Source organism: Urocampus carinirostris, chromosome 6, assembly GCF_059441175.1.
Source record: "Urocampus carinirostris isolate Australia breed hairy pipefish chromosome 6, RoL_Ucar_1.0, whole genome shotgun sequence".
NCBI classification, from domain to species: Eukaryota; Metazoa; Chordata; class Actinopteri; order Syngnathiformes; family Syngnathidae; genus Urocampus; species Urocampus carinirostris.
This window is the reverse complement of record NC_142354.1, coordinates 41,074,797-41,098,366: the sequence shown is the minus strand read 5'-3', so window position 1 is coordinate 41,098,366 and position 23,570 is coordinate 41,074,797. Positions and strand designations below refer to the sequence as shown.

Below are 23,570 nucleotides of genomic sequence, written 5' to 3'. Positions count from 1 at the left end.
CCACAAACACGTCTCACCTTTACTCCACTTCCCGTCAGCCCCCGTTGTTTTTGCCCCTTCTTTTTGATTCGCCTGTGGAAAACATATCAGAATAAGTCTCTAAAATAAATACATCACAAACATATACAGTTGCAAATACATATTATACATGGTTACACATATTTACAAAGAAAGACGGTACACCGAGAGTTTTCAAAGCTTTCATCCCAAACCGTGCCTGTGAAGGGTAGCAAAATGCTACTAGCAACACGCTTGCAACACAGTAATCGGCTCTGTAAATAAAACATACCGTACTTGTAGTAATCACTGTAAAACCGTCCTCATCCTCCTCCTCCTATCTGACATCATCAAAGTCGTCATATAGACGTCGTCCCACGCTCCCTTATTCAAAAACACGCTCGCAAAGTAAAGTTTACATGCGGTAGCTCTGATTCCTTCTTTATCGGACTGCTCGATTGCATTTAGCTTGAAAGCTGCGTCATGTGCCTTTCTTTTTGCAATTTGCATGGTGAGGATATTTAATTTGTGCACAAGCTAAGAAGTTGCAGTCTTCCTCGGCGCATATATTCCTGCAGTCTAAATCTTACCTTTTGTACTCGAGCGCCGCTGGCGGCTGTTAGAAAAATGACATAAATCGGCCGCATCACTGAATAAGCCGCAGGGTTGAACGTTTAGGAAAAAAGTAGCGGCTTATAGTCTGGAATTTACGGTAGTAGTTTTCTCTATTTATTGAGAAGTGACATTTTGAGGTGATTCAGAAAGCTGATCAATTAAAACCATATATATCTGGTCAATTGACAAATGCATCCAGTAGTATTGCTATTAGTGAATTCAAAACGAAGATCCAAATTAGTCGAAGTATTTTTATCATATAAATTGAACAAGTATAATTTTTTAAAGCATTTACCCTGCTGAATTTATAGTCTCAATCAAAATGAAGTATCATATTGTGCGAAGTAATAAATGATGTGTCCCAGGGGCAATAAAATCAAAATACAATGGATATATATGGTTATAGATGCATATAATATTTGTTAAGATGTTGTATTAACGATATCGAACAATACTGCTTTCTATTAAGTGGTCAAGACCAGGGTTGGGTAGGGTTACTTTAACTTGATTACTTTCAATTACTTTTGAATTACTCCAATACCAAATATGCTAATAAAAAGACAAAAGAAACTAAATATGAATAAAATGACGACTCCCAACACGTGGTAAGCTTTCTCTCCTGGTTTTGATCTCTTTGATCTCCGGCAAAACTAACATAAAATGCAGGGTTGGGTAAGCTTACTTTAACTTGATTACTTTCAATTACTTTTGGATGACTCCAATACCAAATATGCTAATAAAAGACAAAAGAAACAAAATATGAATAAAATGATGACTCCCAACACGTGGTAAGCTTTCTCTCCTGGCTTTGATATCTTTGATCTCCGGCAACACTAACATAAAATGTGACAGAAACAAAATGAAAATAAATCCAAACAGCTTGCCAACATCATTTTTGCCGTTCCATGTATTCCGTTACTCCCCAAGCCTGCACAAAATGTAGTCATTTTATTCATATTTAGTTTCTTTTGTCTTTTATCAGCATATTTGGTATTGGAGTAATCCAAAAGTCATTGAAAGTAATCCAGTTCAAGTAACCCTACCCAACCCTGATGCCATCCTATCACTCACTCCACTGACGATTGACACACATGGGCAGTCCATATAGATTTAGAGAAAAAAACATCAATAAAATTATAAAACAATAAAAAACAATTGGGGAAAATGGGAGTTCCAGTATTATTTAACACAGGAGGTGGTTGCACTCACAAAAGCTAAGGGCCAGAGAAGCGCATTTTCACGCTTCACTATTCTCTCACGGTTGCCAAGGCGCCCAATTGGCCCCTGCCGTGTAGCGCCAGGTTCTGTCATGGTTGCCACGGCGCCCAATTGGCCCCGCCCATGGACACCAGTTGAAACGTGTTGACAGATTGCTCCCTGACTACTTAAACTCTGTCTTGTAAGTCGCCTGATGTCGGAGCGTCTGCTAAAAAATGTAGTCATTTTATTCATATTTAGTTTCTTTTGTCTTTTATTAGCATATTTGGTATTGGAGTAATCCAAAAGTCATTGAAAGTAATCCAGTTAAAGTAACCCTACCCCACCCTGTAAATCACAGATGAGCCTGTCCCCTTTGAGTCACAATGACAGCATTTCTTGCCTTCAGTGCAAACCATTGGGGAGGTTTCACAGGAGGCATTGTTCATATCACAGCAATGCTGGATTATAGTGCAAGACCAGCCCGCATACAAAAGCTAGATCTCAACTTAGCATATTGTGAGCTGCATCATCATGTTTTCTGTTGGATTTGTCTTAGCCCGCTTCTCACTGTCTGGTGTCACCCTATCCTGTTCATTCACGTCAGCGTCAACATCTCCTCAGAGTCCAATTTGTCCTTCACCTCACATTTGCTGATTTCGTAGCAGGTGAGCACTCCTGAGCGTGCCTTTGCATTTTGTTTTCCTCACTTGCACAACCGCCCACCCGCCTGCTCACCCTTGACTCAGCAGGTTGCCTGTGCTAGAGTACAGGAACAGGTGATGCTGTAGGGTGCTGCTTGACCTCACTGTGTCACATTAGATGTTCGTGGTGGATGGGTTTTTAGCCTGCTCCTTCGGGCTCACTTAGTGGGATATGTTAGCAACTTCCAATCAACATTATGAACTCACAAATACCTCAGTCAAAAAGCAAATACAAATGACTCATTACCAATGTTCCCTGTAATTTTACTTACGGGTCTGAGCGTTCACACAAAGTCGGTGAGCAACGCTTGAAACAACAGTGATCAACCATAATAATAATAATAATAATAATTTCCTTGTATTGTCATTCTGTGTAACAATGTACACAGAACGAAATGTCGATTGCACCTGACCCGTTGTAGCGAGCCGATGCAGCCGCAGCCAACAGAGGGCGCCGCCGACCACTTTTTAAGTCTTAGGAATGACTCGGCCGGGGCGCGAACCACCGACCTCCCAGTCTCAAAGCGGGCGCCTTACCATCTAGGCTACTGAGCTGGTATATCCCAAGTGTGGCAAGATAATTAATTATCAAACATGTCCAAAACTTGACATCACGTTACATTTTGCTGAGTTTCCGGAAATGCAAAATGATTTTTCTCTTTTGAATGAATTGACTGATTGCAAAGGTTGTACGGCCTACAAACGTCGTTTGTTCTTACAATTCTTTCACAAGGTATCCATTTCTTTCTATTTCCTGAAATATTTTGTCGCAAAATATTAACATTTTTGGGGGCTTATTGAGTCGGTTGTAAGATACAGAACTGTACTTAATCACATTTTTTATTGGAAGTACAATGTTGGCAACAAGATTCACTTGATATCATTGGAAATTATTTGAATGCAACACAAACCTTTTCTTCTTTTTTCCGTGATTTTTTTCTCTACTTTTTTTTAAATTCCTTTAAAAAAATCTCATTGTGTTTATTTTTTTCGAGCTGTTACTTTTTTCTTTTTGTTCTCTGTTTCCTTTTTTTCCTACATTTCTTTCTTTTCTTTTTTTCTGGGTTTTTTCTAAATTTTTCCCTCTTTTTTTTCTGTTCCTTTTGTTTCTTTTTTTCTCAGCTTTTCACTACTTTTTCATTTTGGTATTTTTTTCTTTCTTGTTCTATTCCCCCCTTCTTTTAAGTCATTTTGTGCATAGTTTTACATAATATTTGGTCATGTTGGGATTATAGAAGCAAAAACAACCTGAAAAGCCGTTTAGTGAGCCGAGCCGAAGAAGCCGGTTCTCGACCAACTCTACTAACTTTACTCAACTTCGTTCTACTCTGACTCGACTTCAAAATACCGCATTTAGGACACAACGTCAGGGGAACCCTTGTATTTTTACCTTCATGCACTGTAACTTTTACTTAAGTCGCTTCTTAATTAGTAATTTTGAGCCCTCATTTTTGTGCGCTGGCAAATTTTCTTGTGCGCTGAGAATGTACGAGCAAACGCGGGCAGCTTAGAGGGAACACTGCTCATTACTATGATACATTTCATTCAACTTTTTAAATTTGTTCCAAATGATCTTCGTTTAGTATAGACAAATACCATGTTTAGAATATAATAGAATAGAATATACCTTTATTTTCATTGTTACAACATGGGGTATATTGTGACAACGAAATTTTACGTGGCACTCCGGTCCACATTTTACAGTGAGGATAAGGAAAACAAAGAGATAAAGGAACAAAGAAGATGTTTGTACCGTCCTTGTTGCATAAGTTTTGTTTTCCTCCGGAGAGGGGTGTATGAGGGGGTGAGGGACAGACATGACAGAGATGGCCGGATCCAACTACCATAAATTCAGGACTATAAGCCGCTACTTTTTTCCCAAATGTTCAGCCCTGTGGCTTATTCAGTGAAGCGGCCAATTTATGTAATTTTTCTAACAGCCACCAGCGGCACTCAAGTACAAAAGGTAAGATTTAGACCGGTGGAATTGTGCGCCGAGGTAGATGCCGACAGTTATAAGGGGAAAGACGAGGACGGTTTACCGTGAATTTCGCAATTGTGGTACGGCTTTTTTTAAGCAGCTGTGCTTTATGCGTTGCGAGCGTGTTAGGAGTAGCGTGGTGGTACCTTTCACAGGTGCGGTTTGGGATGAAAGTTATATTATCATTATTAAAGCTTTGAAAACTCTCTCGGTGTACCGTCTTTCTTTGTAAATATGTGTAACCATGTATATTATGTATTTGCAACTGTATATTTTTGTAATGTATTTATTTTAGAGACTTATTGTGATATGTTTTCTACGAGCGAATCAAAAAGAAGGGGCGGAGCAAACGCGGGCTGACGGGAAGTGGGGTAAAGCTGAGTTAAATCTCTTTGTTGTTGCAGCGGAAAATAGTGGATATATATTTTTCCCACCCTTAACTTTGGAAATATACATTTTTTTCATTGGATTACTTTCAACGGGACCTGGACTTTAAAGGTTCGCATTGAATTCTAACTACCGGTATCATTTTCCGTTCATGTTGCTGATTGTGGTGGATAGATTGTGTATTGGTTCTAAGATTGTCTGCTATTTATCTTGTTACAATCGTGTACAGATTGAAACAAATGCAAATAAGCACAAGATCTGCTTGGCCTTTGATGCTAGGTCCTTAGCTTGGCCTTGATGCTAGGCCCTTAGCTTGGCCTTGATGTTAGGTCCTTAGCTTGGCCTTAGCCATGATCTTTGATTTTTGCATTCCGGAGATGGAATAAGAGCTTGCTCTGTCCACTCCACGCATCGGCCCGGTATTGCAGTACCTCCGGGAACGGTGCATTCGCAATGATCGCAGCAAGGCTTTAGGGCTAGGACCTTAGCTTGGCCTTTTGGCTGAGAGTAAGTGTCCCGGCTCCTAGGCTTTGTAGCATATAATGAACTGACCGATAACGGATAATGGATAATGAATAACGAAGATAGATCAATAACCCTTAAACCCCCCCCCCCCCCCGCAGTTACAATCGCTTCACCTAAAGTCAGGAATGGGATATGCTTGTGTCTGTGTTACATGTTTGAATGTTGGCGCATGCGGCCTATATACAGGTGAGGCTTGTGTAAGGACAAAAGCAATAATGATCGCAGAATGAGGCGCGTGCGACTTATAATCAGGTGCGCTCTATAGTCCGGATTTTACAGTAGATGTTTGATCTTACTTTACACACGTTTTTTTAACATTGAACCAGTGTTTCTCAAAAGTGGGTTGCGCACCTGTTTTCAAAGGGTCGGTGGCTTTTACCATGGCAAAATAATGCTATGAAAAAAACATAACAGACACTGTATTGACATTTACAGCACATACCCAACTTTGATAATGGTAGAACAATTTTTAGATTTAGTTCATTTAATGGAATGTAAGAATATTTACAGGAATGTGGCCAACATAACATTTTTATTCTATGAGACACATTTTTCCCTTCTTGTTATCAAATACATCTGCAGGGCCGTTCTAAATGCAAACAGGCTGTCTTCACAGTGTTCGGCCAAGATGAGGTCTTATCAGTTGATAGAATGCAGAAGAAATGACTTTTCCGAACAAAACTATAGTTGCTCATTTAAACCAATATCCCGAGCAGGAAATGGTGATGCTTTCTTACATGCCAGCATAGAGTGTTCAGTCGTCTGACAAGTGTAATTGCAATAGCATTATCATCCAAGTTATATTTCAGTCACCTTCTCACATCAAATATTCATCCTTGGTGCATATTGTAAATGTTGTGGTTTCGAGTTGATACATCACCATGCATAAATGTTTAATCCACATCCGGTGTGTGTCCATATGTTGCATAACTATGTTGGTTATACTGCATGATGACTTTAATGAACGATAAAAAGACACAGTGCCTTTCATTCCATTGCAAGAATGAAATGATCTGCATTTATATAGCGCTTTTCAAGTCAAGACTTCCCAAAGCGCTTTACAGTGTGCTTCACATTTCCCAATAGCGGCCGTGCAGCCATGTAAGGCGCTGAACTGCTTATTGGGGGTATTAGGGGTTCAGTGTCTTACCCAAGGACACTTCCACATGTAACACGGACAAGCCGGGATTCGAACTGGGATCCCTTGATCCCAAGACGAGCGCTCTACCTCCTGAGCTACAGTCAAGTCATTTTTACTTGTATAGCCCTTAATCACAAAGAGACTCAAAGGGCTGCACAGGTTATTGCACAGACTATTATTTCAGACTAATTATTACACCATCCCCTGATCTGGAACCAATCAAGTTAAAAAGACAGAGAAAGAGACAGAGCAACAAAGGAAGAGAACAAGAGAAAAAGAGAGACACAGAGAGTGAAAGAGACAGAGAGGGAGAGAGAGAGACAGAGAGAGACAGAGAGAGAAATACAAGTACAGCATCTTTGTGAGAAGCACCTGGCTTTGGCAACATCAAGTGGACATATTTCAACCTGCAGCTTGTTTTTCTCTTGCGCTTCTCTGAGTGTTGTCTCGCGGGCCGGATTCAATCGAACTGCAATCTCTTGATCCCAAGACGAGCGCTCTACCTCCTGAGCCACTGTCGTCCTTTGTCGCCCAAAGAATCTGCTCCTCAAGAACTTTCTAGAATATTGTCATATTTCAGGCTTCAAAATGATAGATAGAAAATCGGAATATTTCCTAAGATCAACAACGTGTGAGAAACAATCATGAAAAGAAACCAAATCTATTCAATATTTTAGAATTTGCTTTTAAATAAAAAAATAAAAAATAGGTGTTGCAAAGTTAAAACTAAGTCTTTTGGGGTAGTCTTTATATATTTCGCACATCTTAGAACAGAATTGCCATAAATTTCGGACTATAAGACGCACCTGATTATAAGCCGCACCCACCGCATTTCGGGTGGAAAACCGACTTAGTACATGCACGAGCCACTCCGGCATATTAGCCGCATACGCCCACTTTAAATAATGGATGTTTTTTGAATGATCTATTCTGTTGACGGGGGGATTTTGTATGAGTTTATTGATATATATATTCTTTATCAATCGTCCACTATATATTATTAGTCAATTTGTGATACACTTCAAAGCCAATAGGCCGAGTCACTTGCTCCCAGTCAAGGAACTGAGTCAAGGTCCTAGCCAAAGGGCCAAGAAACTACTACTACTACTTCTACTTTTTTTAAATTCCTTGAAAAAAAATCTCATTGTGTTTATTTTTTCCGAGCTGTTACTTTTTTATTTTTGTTCTCTATTTACTATTTTCCTACATTTTTTTCTTTTCTTTTTTTTTTGGCTTTTTTCAAAATGTTTCCTTCTTTTTTTCTCTTCCTTTTGTTTCTTTTTTTCTCAGCTTTTCACTACTTTTTCATTTTTTTTTTTTTTCTTTTTTCTTCTATTTCCCCCTTCCTTTAAGTCATTTTGTGCATAATTTTACATAATATTTGGTCATGTTGGGATTAAAGAAGCAAAAACAACCTGAAGAGCCGTTTAGGACCCGAAAGAGCCGGTTCCTTTTAGTGAGCCGAGCGGAAGAAGCCGGTTCTCGACCAACTCTACTAACTTTACTCAACTTCGTTCTACTCTGACTCGACTTCAAAATACCGCATTTTAAATTTGTTCCAAATGATCTTCATTTAGTATAGACAAATACCATGTTTTTTTGTTTAGAATAGAATAGAATAGAATATACCTTTATTGTCATTGTTACAACATGGAACATATTGTGACAACGAAATTGGACGGGGCACTCCAGGTCCGCATTTTACAGTGAGGATAAGGAAAACAAAGAGATAAAGGAACAAAGAACATGTTTGTACCGTCCTTGTTGCATAAGAGCCGGTTCCTTTTAGTCACCCGAGCCGAAGAAGCCAGTCCCTCGACAAACTCTACTAACTTTACTCAACTTCGTTTTACTTCGACTCGACTTCAAAATACCGCATTTAGGACACAACGTCAGGGGAACTGTGTATTTTGACCTTCATGCACTGTAACTTTGACTTAAGTCGCTTCTTAATTAGTCATTTTGAGCCCTCATTTTTGTGCGCTGGCTAGATTCTCTCGTGCGCTGAGAACGTGCGAGCAGTGCGCAATTGCGCACGCGCGCAGCTTAGAGGGAACAATGGTATTGACCAGGGTCAAAATTCAAACTAAACATATCAGCTACGATTTTTGCAATGTTTTCTTTGATACTGCACTGTTACATGTATCTCCCTGTCATACTTCATTAGCTCCACAAAGAGGAACACTTATCAACAGTGAAATCATACAGAGCATACATCTGAATGTTGTGCTTCTTGTGGAAAAAAACAAAAACAAAACGCAATGTTGCACGATGATAGAGCGGTAATTGCATGAGCGAGACATAATCGTGTTATCTATTAAGAGAGTTGGAGGCCGAGCAGAGGCGCTCCAGTAATGGAGATTTGCAGGCTAGATTACCTCAGCATTATCCACTCACAATAGCACATTATCACCTATCATAAGCCAGAGGTGTCCTATGATCCAATCACATTACTTCGGCAGTGGGCGAGAGTTGGGCCACTGCAATTTGGGGCTGATAAGGATGACGGTTTTCTCGGGAAATAATTGATCACACATACAGTAGAACCGAGTACTGGTTTGTGAAGGAAAATTATAGTCACGAATGTGTATGTACTAGCTACAACTACAACGTCAATTTCTCACTCGGCCTTCAGTGTTCATTTGACCTGTGAAAAGTGATGGGTCCCGGGGACTCGCATGCTCAAAAATCTATGGGTCCCAACAGAGATCTATGGGTCCCCAAAATTCAGTGTGCTCCATGCCCTTACAAACTGTCGTATTTTCATCTCATCTCATCTCATTAGCCGTACCGCTTATCCTCATTAGGGTCGCGGGGGGGCTGGAGCCCATCCCAGCCATCTTCGGGCAGTGGGCGGGGGACACCCTGAACTGGTTGCCAGCCACACGGGGACAGACAACTCATTCGCTCATCCACACCTAGGGACAATTTGGATCGGCCAATTCACCTGAAATGCATGTTTTTGGAATGTGGGAGGAAACCGGAGTGCCCGGAGGAAACCCACGCAAGCACGGGGAGAACATACAAACTCCGCACAGAAAGTATGGAGCTGGATTTGAACCCACGACAGGTTCCCATGACATGAACTGTGCCGCACAAGCGCTAACCACTGCGCCGCCGTGCTGCCCACTGTTGTATTTTCTTTTACAAAATACAAAAAAATATTTTTTTTCGAGCATGTTTATGTATGTAGTTTAACATGTTATATTGTAAATGTGTTTCCTTATATCATATATATTATTAATGAACATTTTGTTGTGAGAAGCTGAGTTGCTCGACATGAATGAGGTTTATTATAAAAAAAGTTCAAAAATGAAGTCGCTTAGACGTTCACTGTAGAAGGAAAAAATACATGCAAATATAATTAAGTTGAATAATACATTTTCTTATTCAAATTATGAATTCATTTTCTGCATTAAATTCATCTCATCTCATCAGCTGCACCGCTTATCCTCAGTAGGGTCGCGGGGGTGCTGGAGCCCATCCCAGCAATCATCGGGCAGTGGGCAGGGGACACCCTGAACTGGTTGCCAGCCAATCGCAGGGCACACGGGGACAGACAACTCACTCGCTCGCTCATTCACACCTAGGGACAATTTAGACCGGCCAATTCACCTGAAATGCATGTTTTTGTAATGTGGGAGGAAACCGGAGTGCCCGGAGGAAACCCACGCAAGCACGGGAAGAACATACAAACTCCGCACAGCTGGATTATTCTCCATTAAATTATTGTTGGTAATATACTGATTAAAAGGGATCACCACAAACCTGTCTTTTTTCATTTATCCTTTTATACTTCCTTTTTTTCTAAACTTCTTAATACAACATAATCATTCGTAATATAATACATCAAAGCAAGTGAGCCGTTTGAGAGACGGCTCTTTAATGAGTTGAGCCGAAAAATCCGGTTCTCTAATAAGAGACGGACTTTCACTACACAACTCGAACTCAAGTTAGGCGTGCAGACTAAAACTTGAACCGCGAGACAGAAACAACAATGGCGGATCTGCCTGACGAAAAGTTTGGAGTGCGGTAAATCTTTGTTAAAAAATGATAATGAAAATTTCGTGTCAAAAAAGTTGCGTCCCGGGGACGCACGTTGATTTGACACGATGCGTCCCCAGCAAAAATAATGCGTCCAGGACGCAGGGACGCGGGCAAACGAGAACACTGCAAGTATAATTGTTTAAGAGACAAATCTCTCCCCTAATAGATGTTAGTTAAAAACGAAAATGTAGCTTACATTTCAGTTGCAGGAAATTATTTCCATCACAATTTACCTCTGGGAAACTCTTAATGTTTTGCATGGTACATAATAAATGTTCATAAGCCGGCGCTTGTTTACAAGCAATTAAAAAGTCCATTTTGTCAGAAAGGCTACTTTTAAAGTGAACATTCATCTGTCCAAATGGCTGAAACAGAAGCCTCCCATTAATTGTTATTCACCTTCCACAGGCTTTCCAAAAGGGACTCTATTACAGTAGTAAGCTGGGGCAAGATGGGAGCAGGTGCCGTTTATGCCACACATGCTCCAATTGTCCACTACTTTCATCTGTGTGGTTTGTTCTATTTCCACAGTAGATTGAGCTGCGTTGTGAACCAGAGAGAATAAAGCATGTTCATTTTTCTATGGCCCAACTCTCTTATCTCTGGACATTCCAAGTCTTTGGTTTTGGTAAAGGCGATGCCAATTTTAGTGCTTTTGTCACGAAACGGACCGGGAAGCAGGAAGTCGGAACTCATATGCGTAGACGATCTGTCACTTTAATTAGGAAAGAAAAGTTGTCCGACACACAAACGGACCAAAAACAACAAAAAAAAAAGGTTCAAAGGCAATTAAAATTACAAACTAGGCATTACTCAGATCAACCGGGCATGAACAGGATTTCAACGAGGGTTAAACAATGATTTGGCAACGGGCAGTCCCAAAAGGAGCGTTTAAGTACTCCAAAAGCAATCAGTCCAATGCGTCTCAGTCGGTGTCAAGGGGTGTAACATGTTAAACTACATAAATAAACATGTTTGAAAAAAAAAAAGTTTTTTCTGTATTTTGTAAGGGAAAATACGACAGTTTGTAAGGGCATGGAGCACACTAAATTTTGGGGACCCATAGATCTCTTGTGGAACCCATAGATTTTTAAGTAAGTGAGTCCCCGGGACCCATCACTTTTCACAGGTCAAATGAACACTGTACTTGTGAGTTACTTATGGTCCAAAAATCACATGATTTGTAAATACAAGATTCAAAATTGCATATGTAAATCACAGATATATTTGTGGTTCTGCAAATACACAATTCACACAGGATTTCTTGTTCTAATGGTTTGGGCGAAAATGGAAAGTTTGCTTGGAAAGACATTTAAAAGTACTTGATTTTGCACATAAAATGTACTAACCCTGCGCAGTCCGGCTAGAGGTGGGCATTAAACATGTTTGTACTTTATCTAAAATGAAGATTATACTAACACCAGGATAACATAACTACTTTTGATACAAGCATTAACAAATACACATGAACAATAATAAGCATTAATCCTGTGTGTAATCGTGTGCAATAATTTTGTGTCCTTGCAACATTGCAGTAACATTACATACCATCGACGACTTCAGTGCAACATACAGACGCTGCCCAACTTACGATCCGGACGATCATTTGTAAGTTGAATTTGTTCGTAAGTTGAATTAGTGCTATATTTGTATGTTTAAGATGTAAGGCTTGGATACGGAACCAGTATTGTTTTATACTAAAAAAATATACAAATAAATAAAGTTGAGTTCAACTTAATTTTGGAAGATGCGCTTCAAGAGGTCCTCTTCCGTTGTAAAAAGTGGACGAAAAAAAGCGCTCCAACCATTTTCTCAACCGCATCAAGCTTTCTTATTTTTCTTATTTCTTATTCATTTCAAAAGAAACAACTCGCCTCTTCTTTACACTTCACACCAACCATATTGAACGGGTGCACGAGATATTGAACAATAAAAACGTCGAAGTTGGATAGAATACATGTAGTACTGTATGTTTACACACAAAGTAGGAAGTAGAAGCCGGATATCTTCTTCAGGGTGGATGATGGGTGACCTCTGGCAGTGCCACCACACGCCGGTAGCGGCGGAAAGAAGAACTACAGTTCTTACTGAACTACAGTAATGTCCTTTACCCTGATTTTTGTGCGTTGGCTAGATTTTCTTGTGCGCTGAGAATGTGCGAGCAGTGCGCAATTGCGCACGCGTGCAGCTTTGAGGGAACACTGGTGCAGACCCCTGCATACTATGGAGCAGCTTAGCGCACAGCCGTGTCATGTGTTCATATATTTGATTACAGGGATCAGAATTTTCCGCGGATCCACGGATTTCCGCTGTTTTTGAACCCCAAAGGCATTCCGATTTTTTCACTTTTTCTCTTGCGTAGCAAACAAATTCAAAATCCGACTGTCTCACTCTTTCCTTTATTGCTCTGGCTCACCCTGGCGGCCGTTAGAAAAATTGGCCGCATTGTCGCACAAGCTGCAGGGACTGAACTGCATTTGAACTTATCTTGCAGTATTTACAAAAAAATCAGTTATGTGGGCAAATTATTTTAATCTTCTAAAAATGTTACTTAAATGATAAATATAAGCATGGTTTTGGACAAGTAAATTGCCTAAAACCCAGGTTTTTTTTTGGGGGTGGGGGTGGGGGGGGGGGCTCCGCCCTGGTTTATTCCTGGACGCTGGCTATTTCAGCTGAAAATGAAAATCTCCATTCTGATCCCTGTGATTAGTACACAGACTCTAATTTATCTCTTTACCATCCAAATGGGTAAATATTACTTTTTATTTTTAAATCAACATCTATCATCAAACCAAAGCCTGCACTAAATCTCAACTAAAATAGATTTTAGATCACCGCGACATCCCCTCTTTGGGCATGAATAATGGTAATGGAATCATAGTCAAGGCATTGCAAATAATATTGGTGACAGTTTTCAATTTTGAGCAAGAAGATGAGGCATCCATGCGTGTTTCTCATATCTCCGGTCTCAGACTTGTTTCCTATTTGCACTTTGGCGAGCAGGAGAAAGGTCACCTCCTCACTCCTGCCGCATGAAGTAATCCCATGTCCACTTTACGCCCTGCTGCTTCCTCTCGCTATTTCTGTCGCGCCATGGTGCACCTGTAGGCCAAGCGGCACTGTATTGACATTTCCAACCAAAATGTCCCCAAATGGAAGGAAAACTTATTTGTAGCTTTAAATGTATGCTCGTCTGCTAGTTGGACGAGTGAAAATTTAAGTTTCAGACATTTTCGTCGAACCAATTGGTGTAAATTAGGGTCAAAGACACGTGGTTCCAGGCACAGTTGTGGGCCATAACGGTAGGATAGAAAGTAATCCAAAGGGTAGTTATCAAACAGGACGCAAACAAACTGAGGAGAGAACCCCATAGATCAGGGGTGTCAAACTCATTTTAAATCGGGGGCCACACGATAGAACAAGAATTCTGTCGGGGGCCGGACTAGTGGATTAAAGAGAAAGAAAAAGAGAGTTAAATAAATAATAGAAAGAGGAAGGGAAAAGGAGAGAGAGCAGGACAAAGAAAGAAAAAGAGAGGGAGAGAGTGTGAGAAACAAAAGATAAAAAGTCGTGAGAGAGGGGAAAAAGAAAGGGAGAGGAAGAAAGAAATCCAAAGAGAAATAGAAAGACAGAAGGAGAGAAAAGAAGCGCGAAGGGTAGGAAGAACAGAGAGAAAATGAAAAAAGTTAGAACAAAAGAGGTTAAAAGACATAGAGAGAGAGCGAAACAAAGCAACAAAGGAAGAGAAAAAGAGATACACAGAGACAAAGTGGGAGAAAAGGGGTGGTGAAAAAAAGAGAGAGAGATATAGGGAGATAAATAAATAAATACAAGTACAGTGTCTTTGTTCCAGGCACCTGGCTTTGGCAACATCAAGTTGACATATTTCAACCTGCAGCTTGTTTTTCTCTTGCCCTTCTCTGAGTATTGTCTCGCGGGCCGGATTCAATCCCATAGCGGGCCTGATCTGGCCCACGGGCCGCCTGTTTGACACCTGTGCCATAGATAGATATTATTATTGTCAATGTTTCCGTTGTGCAATGGAACTCAGGGTTGGGTAGGGTTACTTTAACTTGTTTACTTTCAATCACTTTTGGATGACTCCAATACCAAATATGCTAATAAAAGACAAAAGAAACTAAATAGGAATAAAATGACTAAATTTTGTGCAGGCTTGGGGAGTAACGGAATACATGGAACGGCAAAAAGGATGTTGGCAAGCTGTTTGGATTTATTTTCATTTTGTTTCCGTCGCATTTCATGTTAGTTTTGCCGAAGATCAAAGCCAGGAGAGAAAGCTTACCACGTGTTGTGAGTCATCATTGTATTCATATTACGTTTCTTTTGGCTTTTATGAGCATATTTTGGTATTGGAGTAATCCAAAAGTAATTGAAAGTAATCCAGTTAAAGTAACCCTACCCAACCCTGGTGTCCTCCATCGTATTCTACAAAGATATGGTGTTTTAATACATTTGATTTTGAAGCTTTGCTTTTACTCGAATCATTGGGCAGCTCCACCATTCAAATTCCCCATCAGTATTTGAAGTGCTCCAAAAAAGCAGTGTCAAAGCCCTACGTGCCATGCATTACAAGTTGAAACAGTTCAAGCCTGAGGTGCTGATTGGTTTACAACAGGGTGCTTAACCTTTATTTGACCCATGGTCTACTTTTTGTTGTGAATTTCAAGCAGATACACCTCAAAAATGTTGGCTCATCTCAAGCAGTGTTGGCAGTAACGCCTTACAGAGGACTGAGTATTTGGAACACAATAGTAGCCTAGATGGTAAGGCGCCCGCTTTGAGACTGGGAGGTCGCTGGTTCGCGCCTCGGCCGAGTCATACCAAAGACTTATAACATTGGTAAAATGGCGGCGCCCTCTGTTGGCTGCGGCTGCATCGGCTCGCTACAACGGGTCAGGTGTATCGACATTTCGTTCTGTGTACATTGTTACACAGAATGACAATACAAAGGAAATTATTATTATTATTATTTATTCGGTAGCAAGTACTGTAACCAATGTTCCCTCGAAGCCCAGAGCTTTTCCGCGCACAAGAAAATCTAGCCAGCTCACAAAAATCAGGGCTCCAAATTGCTAATTAAGAAGCGAATCAAGTCAAAGTTACAGTGCATGAAGGTAAAAATACAAGGGTTCCCCTAACGCTGTGTTCTAAATGCGGTGTTTTGAAGTCAAGGTCGAAGCAGAACGAAGTTGAGTAAAGTCAGTAGAGTTTTTCGAGAACCGGCTTCTTCGGCTCGGCTCACTAAAAGGAACCGGCTCTTTCGGGTCCTAAACGGCTCTTCAGTTTCTTTTGTCTTTTATTAGCATATTTCGTATTGGAGTAATCCAAAATAATTGAAAGTAATCAAGTTAAAGTAACCCTACCCAACCCTGCAACTATGACGCCAACATTTTTAACTGAGTCACTATGTGTGATATGACTTTTGTCAATGTTCACAGCAGTTTTTGAGAATAAGCACATTCTCCGATATGTTACACGGGATGTGACGGTGCGAATCTGCAAACACTTTAAGCCTTTGCCCGCCCTCAAGTGTAATATCTTCATTTCATTTTGTACTCTTAATAAAAACTATTTACGGCCACGATTTCATTTTACTGCCCCCCAAGCTACAATGTAGTCCGTTAGACACCGCTTATTTTTATACCGCGTATTAATGACAGAAACGAGGATTTTATATTTTTATCTTTCGGATCAGAGCAGTTATTTCGGTCTAATTTAAGCTTAAAAGTGGAGTCGTATTACAATATTTTTGAATAGATTAGAATGGAAAAGAATGGATTGTTGTTTTAGTTTGAAGTATTCTGGGTATCTTACAACACGACTTCCGTAAATAAAAATAAACAAAAAATAAAGAAATGTCAGAATTAGAGCTGCATAATAACAAAGGTTTAGGGGAAAATGAAAACCCTTCTGTGTATTTTACAACCTCATCATAGTTATTTCACTAATAATATGGTGCTTTATATAAATGTTAGCGGATACTTCACTATATATATATATATATATATATATATATATATATATATATATATATATATTTCACTGTTATTTTTTTCTTTTATATTTTTCATTTGTAAGTTGAATTTGTTCGTAAGTTGAATTAGTGCTAATAATTTCCCATGATTTTCCATCGTTTTCTTTTGCATGATTCTATGATGACTCTTAAATATATACTTTTATTTGTTATCCTCAGTTTTCGAACGCCTCTCAGTTCGAACAAATCGGAGTCCGACCAAAAATTTCGAGAAATTCTTGCTTCGCTCTTCGGTCGAAAAATCGGAGTTCGAACGCCGGTAATGCGTATGCTAGGGTGCGATGTTGAGCGGCGTGCGAGTGTTTATAAGTCAGTGCAAGCAGCAAAGTTGCTACATGGGAAAAAAGAAAAGTAGTGCGTACAACTATTGCTGATCTTGCCTGTGCCTTCTGCTGACCACCACAAAGGTAAGAAATCCTATTCATAAGATTACGATAATGCGAACGTACGATTAGCCTGCTTTAGCTTTAAGTTACGTTAAACATTCAGGGTGTTGGAACGGAGCCCAACATTGAGGGTGTTGGAACGGAGCCCCCTTTCCAATGAAGCGCTAGCCACTTGTGGTTCTAAATGACTTGTAAACGACCTGATTTTTTTATTTTTACACGTTCATGTTAGCGTAATCTTTCGTATGGAAGATTATGATAACGCGGACGTACGATTAGCCCGGGTTAGCTTTATGTCAACGTTAAACATTCAGGGTAAACGTTCAGGGTGTTGGAACGGATTAAAACGATTTATATTATTTTTAATGGGAAAAATGATTTCCGTGATCGAACAAATCGGTTTTCGAACAGGCTTCTGGAACGGATTATGGTCGAGAACCGAGGTTCCACTGTACATCAAAAATTGTTTAAAAGACGGTTTACCTGCAGCGGGATTATTGATGCCTGTATATTGGAAATTTCCTTTTTGAAAATTGAAATGAGTACAAAAGTTACTTACTGAATGCTAAATTCTATATAGTCATCATAAAGTGATAATGTTACACAAATCATTTAAGATGATATGTTTATTTCTATAATTATAAAAAAAGTGTCTGAAAGTGAGAGCTTGCCGAGCGGGGAGCATCGGTTCGCTACGATCTGACGGCGTCCTCTTGAAAGCCGGGGGTTTAAAAAGAGTCTCTTAGCCAATCAGCTCTCAGGGGTGTTGGCGCCAATTGGGCGTCACAGGTGCCTTCAATCGGCAATCGTGACGATAGGTTTACTAAATGAACAAAATCATTATGAAAATAGACATCTATTTAGCATTGCCACTGTTCTAAAATCAGGGTTGGGTAGGGTTACTTTAACTGGATTACTTTCCATTACTTTTTGATTACTCCAATACCATATGCTACTAAAAGACAAAAGAAACTAAATGTGAATGAAATGATGACTCACATCACGTGGTAAGCTTTCTCACCTGGCTTTGATCTCTTTGATCTCCGGCAAAACGAACATAAAATGCGACAGAAACAAAATGAAAATAAATCCAACATCGTTTTTGCCGTTCCATGTATTCCGTTACTCCCCAAGCCTGCACAAAATTTTGTCATTTTATTCCTATTTAGTTTCTTTTGTCTTTTATTAGCATATTTGGTATTGGAGTAATCCAAAAGTAATTGAAAGTAATCCAGTTAAAGTAACCCTACCCAACCGTGTCTAAAATCTTTAATAGTCTTTAATGCCCCTAGTGAACCAATTGATAATTGTTAAAAACAAATAGCATTCATTGGTAAGGTTTTATTAAAGTAAGATATATTCTTTATTATTGTTATTATTATCATTTAATTTTTTGTGCTTTAACCTTCCTTTTCTTGAGTAGGTAAACATGCCCTTTTTTCAGCTGAATATTTGTACTAAACATGGATATCACAGTGTTCATTTTACCTCTGAAAAATGATGCCTCCCGCATGTTCAAAAATCTATGGGTCCCAACAGATATTTATGGGTCCCCAAAATTTAGTGTTATATTGAAATTGTAAATCGGTGACGAATATATAATATAAATCTATATATTCATTCAGTTTTAATCATCTTCGTTTATTGATAATACAAATCAGTAATAACTGTCGTGGGGCCGATGGAATGTGCTCTTCTAAAAGTTCGTATTGCGAAATGATTTATGGAATCCAGTTTTTTTGTCACACTGTACACACGCATCACAGAACATGTAGCCTCCATTATCATCCTCCTCATAGCGTAACCAGGAATATAATTGAGTCCATTTTGACAGAAAAGTCCTTTTCTTGCTAGGAGTATTCTTTTGTTTATTTTCTTTCGTCGAATCGTTCGCTTCAACACAGATGCTTTCCTTGCCGGAATTATTGCCGTTGTTATCTCTCTCTGCATTATGTTTCGACTTATTATTGACACTGATAAATGACCAATTTTGTGTTGATTTTTACCCAATACTTTTTTTCTGAGGCATACTTAACCTTCACTCGACGACAAGCACCACAACAATGACGTCATCTCGAAGCAACGAAATCTCGTTTGCCGAGATCGGCCTGCAGACGAAATCTCGAACCGCGAGACCAAAACAACAATGGCGGATCTGCCTGACGAAAAGTTTAGAGTGCGATAAATCTTTGTTAAAAAAAAAGTAATCGGGTAATAATGTCAATTTGGTGTCAAAAAAGTTGCGTCCCGGGGACGGACGTTGATTTGAGACTATGCGTCCTCAGCAAAAATGATGCGTCTAGGACGCGGGGACGCGGGCAAACGAGAACACTGCTATCAGAGTGCGCAGTGTCTCTTCGTAATTTTATTTCCATGGACTATTTGTGAAAAGTTGGAGTATGTGCGTGTGTAAGTAATATTGGCAAGAGCCAAAAGATGCTTAAGTCTTAAAGGCCACACACCTTGAAATCCCCAACAGTGGGTGGCTCAAAGCCTTACTGCAAAACATGACAATCATGTTACATTCAGTTCTCATTGACTTTGATGACAGCCATGCTTAGCATATTATCACCAAATTGTCTGACAGCTCGGCAAATAGACATCAGTAATTTTGTCCATTAGGGCCAAGTGAAGCGATGACCCACCGCATTTAGAAATTGTCATTGCAGCGCGAAACGATTACAGTAAACTGAGGCCTATTTGCAGAGCGGTGTCCACAAATCCTCTTATTTATTTATTTATTTTTCTCCCAAGCTTGCCAATTCACTGCTCATGAGTAAACACACATATGTTTTGTTTATGTTATCTACATTTTCTTATGTATATACAGTATTTTCCAAGCGAGATTGTGCATTGTTTCAAAAACCACAGTCCTCTGATCTAGAAAAAAAAGGGTATTTGCTGCACTGCACAATATAACGTGGTGTTTTCAAAATACATATTGGAGTCGTAGATGTTTTGTAATACAGTGGAACCTCGGTTATCGACCATAATCCGTTCCAGAACCATGTTTGAAAACCGATTTGTTCGATCGCTGAAATCATTGTACCCATCAAAAATAATGTAAATCGTTTTAATCCGTTCCAACACCCTGAATGTTTACCATGAATGTTTAACGTAAACATTAAGCTAATCGTACGTTCGCGTCATCGTAATCTTCCGTACGAAAGATTACGCTAACATGAACGTGAAAAAGTAAAAAAATCAGGTCGTTTACAAGTCATTTAGCACCCGGTCTCCACAACAAGTGGTGAGCGGTTCATTGGAAAGGGGGCTCCGTTCCAACACCCTGAATGTTTACCTTGAATGTTTAAGGTAAAGCTAACCCAGGCTAATCATACGTTCGTGTTATCGTAATCTTCCGTACGAAAGATTACGCTAACATGAACGTGTAAAAATAAAAAAAAAGGATAAAGAAAATAATTATGAATAGGATTTCTTACCTTTGTGGTGGTCAGCAGAAGGCGCAGGTGGACGGTGGGAAGAAGAAAATCATCAAAAGTTTTTCAACCTCTTCCAAAACTTGCGGCCATTGCTTGCTTACAGCACTCACTCCCTTAGCCACATCCCTAGATTTCACAGCCTCCTTATTCTTTAGTATCGTACTGATTTAGCCATCCTGTATTCCCTAGCAAGATCAGACACTCGCACACCTCCTTCATATTTTGCTATTATTTCTTTCTTAAATGCAATAGTTGTACGCACTACTTTTCTTTTTCTACCTGTAGCAACTTTGCTGCTTGTACTGACTTTCTTCGGAGGCATAATAAGGGGCTAAAACACCCGTACGCCGCTCAGCATGGCACCCTAGCGTACGCACTCACGCATTACCGGCGTTCGAACTCCGATTTTTTGACCGAACAGCTCTTTTCAGTCTTTATTATGCTTGTCTTCTCTATCCCGGAGCGCCATGTCTGCTTTCGTAGCAAACAGTGTTCACCACGTTGTTATCGATGACAATAAAGGCTATTCTATTCTTTTCTACAGCCAAACCTATTTAACATAGTCTCTTTCTTAACCCAACATTTTCATTGCCTGCTTCAACAACAAAAACCACAAAAGTTGTCTTCAATGCCAAAAACAGTATTTTTCCACTCCGGAAACCTATAAGATAAAATAGCAGTCTTTGTCGGTGCCGGAAGCCACAGTAGTCTTTGAGATGCATTGTTGCAAAAGCCTCAGGGTTCAGCTCTCCTTCAAAAACAACTTATTGTCCTGGAAATATAGTAGTAATAATGCAAAGCAGTAGGGACTATATGCTAGATTTTGCTGGGATGCAGCCCTTACCTCAATTTCCTCTGAAGCCCAAAGCCAAAACATTACCTTGCTTTGGAATCTCCAACTCACTCAAGTGCAATGTTCCCTGTAATTTTCCACAGGTCTGAGCGTTCACACAAAGTCGGTGAGCAACGCTTGAAACAACAGTGAGCAACGGCAATCCCAAGTGTGGCAATTAAGTCATTATCAAACGTGTCCAAAACTTGACATCACGTTACATTTTGCTGAGTTTACGGCAATGCAAAAAAAAGAAATCACTTTTGAATGAATTGACTAATGTACTATTGCAAAGGTTGCAGGGCCTACAAATGCCATTTGTCTTACAACAATTCTTTCACAAGATTTCCATTTCTTTTTTTTCCTGGTATTTTTTGTCGCATAATACTAACATTTTGGGGGGCTTATTTAGTCGGTTGCACGATACACAACTGTATTTGATCACATTTTTTAGTGGAAGTACAATGTTGGCAACAAGATCGACTTGGTATAATTGGAAATTATTTGAATGCAACACAAACTTTTCTTCTTTTTCCCTGTTGTTTTCAATTTTTTTTTTAAATTCCTCTAATAAAATATAATTGTGTTTATTTTTTTCCTAGCTGTTACTTTTTTCTTTTTGTTCTCCATTTACTTTTTTTCCTTTTTTCTTTCTTTTCTTTTTTTCTGACTTTTTTCAGAATTTTTCCTCCTTTTTTCTCTTCCTTTTGTTTCTTTTTTTTCTCAGCTTTTCACTACTTTTTCATTTTGGTATTTTTTTGTTTTTTGTTCTATTTCCCCTTCCTTTAAGTCATTTTTGTGCATAATTTTACATAATATTTGGTCATATAGGGATGAAAGAAGCAAAAACAACCTGTAGAGCTGTTTAGGACCCGAAAGAGTCGGTTCCTTTTAGTGAGCCGAGCCGAAGAAGCCGGTTCTCGAAAAACTCTACTGACTTTACTCAACTTCGTTCTACTTTGACCTTGACTTCCAAATACCATATTTAGAACACAGCGTCAGGGAAACTTGTTTATTTTTACCTTCGTGCACTGTAACTTTGACTTAATTCGCTTCTCAATTAGCAATTACGAGCCCTGATTTTTGTGAGCTGGCTAGATTTTCTTGTGCGCTGAGAATGTGCCGGCAGTGCGCGATTGCGCACGCGCGCAGCTTAGAGGGAACATTGCTCAAGTGTCTTCTCTATGACATAAAAAATAGAATAAATTAAACCCATGACAAATCTGCTCTCTTGCAGAATACTTGAGCAGGCCCTGTAGGCCAGGAAGGGGCTGCTGGCAGCACCTTGATGCCCTTGACAACAACTGTCAAGGGCATCAAGTGTTCTTGTGTCACTTCTCTTTGATGGAGTTAAAAGTATGTCACATACCATCCTTCATGTTCATGTCCTTTTCTAAATGAACTGTTACCCCAGAATCCAATAACCAGCCTGATGTGGTACATTAATTTAGATTAATAAATGATACACAGTATAAATGATACACATTCAGTGTTCGTTTTACCTGTGAAAATTGATGGGTCCCGGGGACTCGCATGCTCAAAAATCTATGGGTCCTAACAGAGATCTAAATTGAATGAAATGTTGAAAATAAGTCCTTTATTTTCCGCACCCCTTAACAATAGTCTTTCGTCATTTATTTCTTCTACATAAGGCGCATCAGACTAAAAGGCGCAGGAGATCTAGACTACAGTAAGAACTACTGTGCGATTTAAATGGCATATATTAATGCACTTGTTGATCAGTCGATAAGTGTGGCTGGCCAATATCGCAAAATATTTTATGCAATGGGAATTGAACCCGAGACATTTTGGTGAGAGTGCCGACACTTTACCGCTAGCTAGACCACTAGTCTACTAATGACTTACCAAAGGGCCTTACAGATGATTTCATGATCACACTATTTTTACCCACTGTGCATTAAACAGTGATCTGCATAGTGTATTCTGATTGGTTAAACAGTGCCTCCTCTTCTTTACCTGTGTATCGATAATGTTTCTGTTTAACATGTACACATACGTAAATAAGCTTGTGTAGTATCTGTTGAAATACTTTTGTGTTCTCCATTCTCTAAAAATTATTGTTTAACGTATCAGAATGCACTGCGCAAATCAGTGTTTCTGAGTGTTCCTCAGTGTTTACCGTGAGTAAAAATTGTGTGATTACGAGATAAGCTTTAAAGCCTTTTCACATGTCATCTGTACCACCTGTGGTCTAGTGATAGAGTCGCACTGACACTACTTTGTTTTGATTTCTATT

General features: G+C 39.5%; 1 protein-coding gene and 1 pseudogene across 2 annotated transcripts in view; both read left to right on the top strand.

Annotated features, from left to right (window-relative positions):
- Positions 1–23,570, top strand: part of slc12a5a (solute carrier family 12 member 5a) — a 320,066-nt gene that overhangs the window by 63,998 nt on the left and 232,498 nt on the right. The gene's annotated exons all lie outside the window — the stretch shown is intronic.
- Positions 5,175–5,334, top strand: LOC148364816 (U2 spliceosomal RNA; annotated as a pseudogene).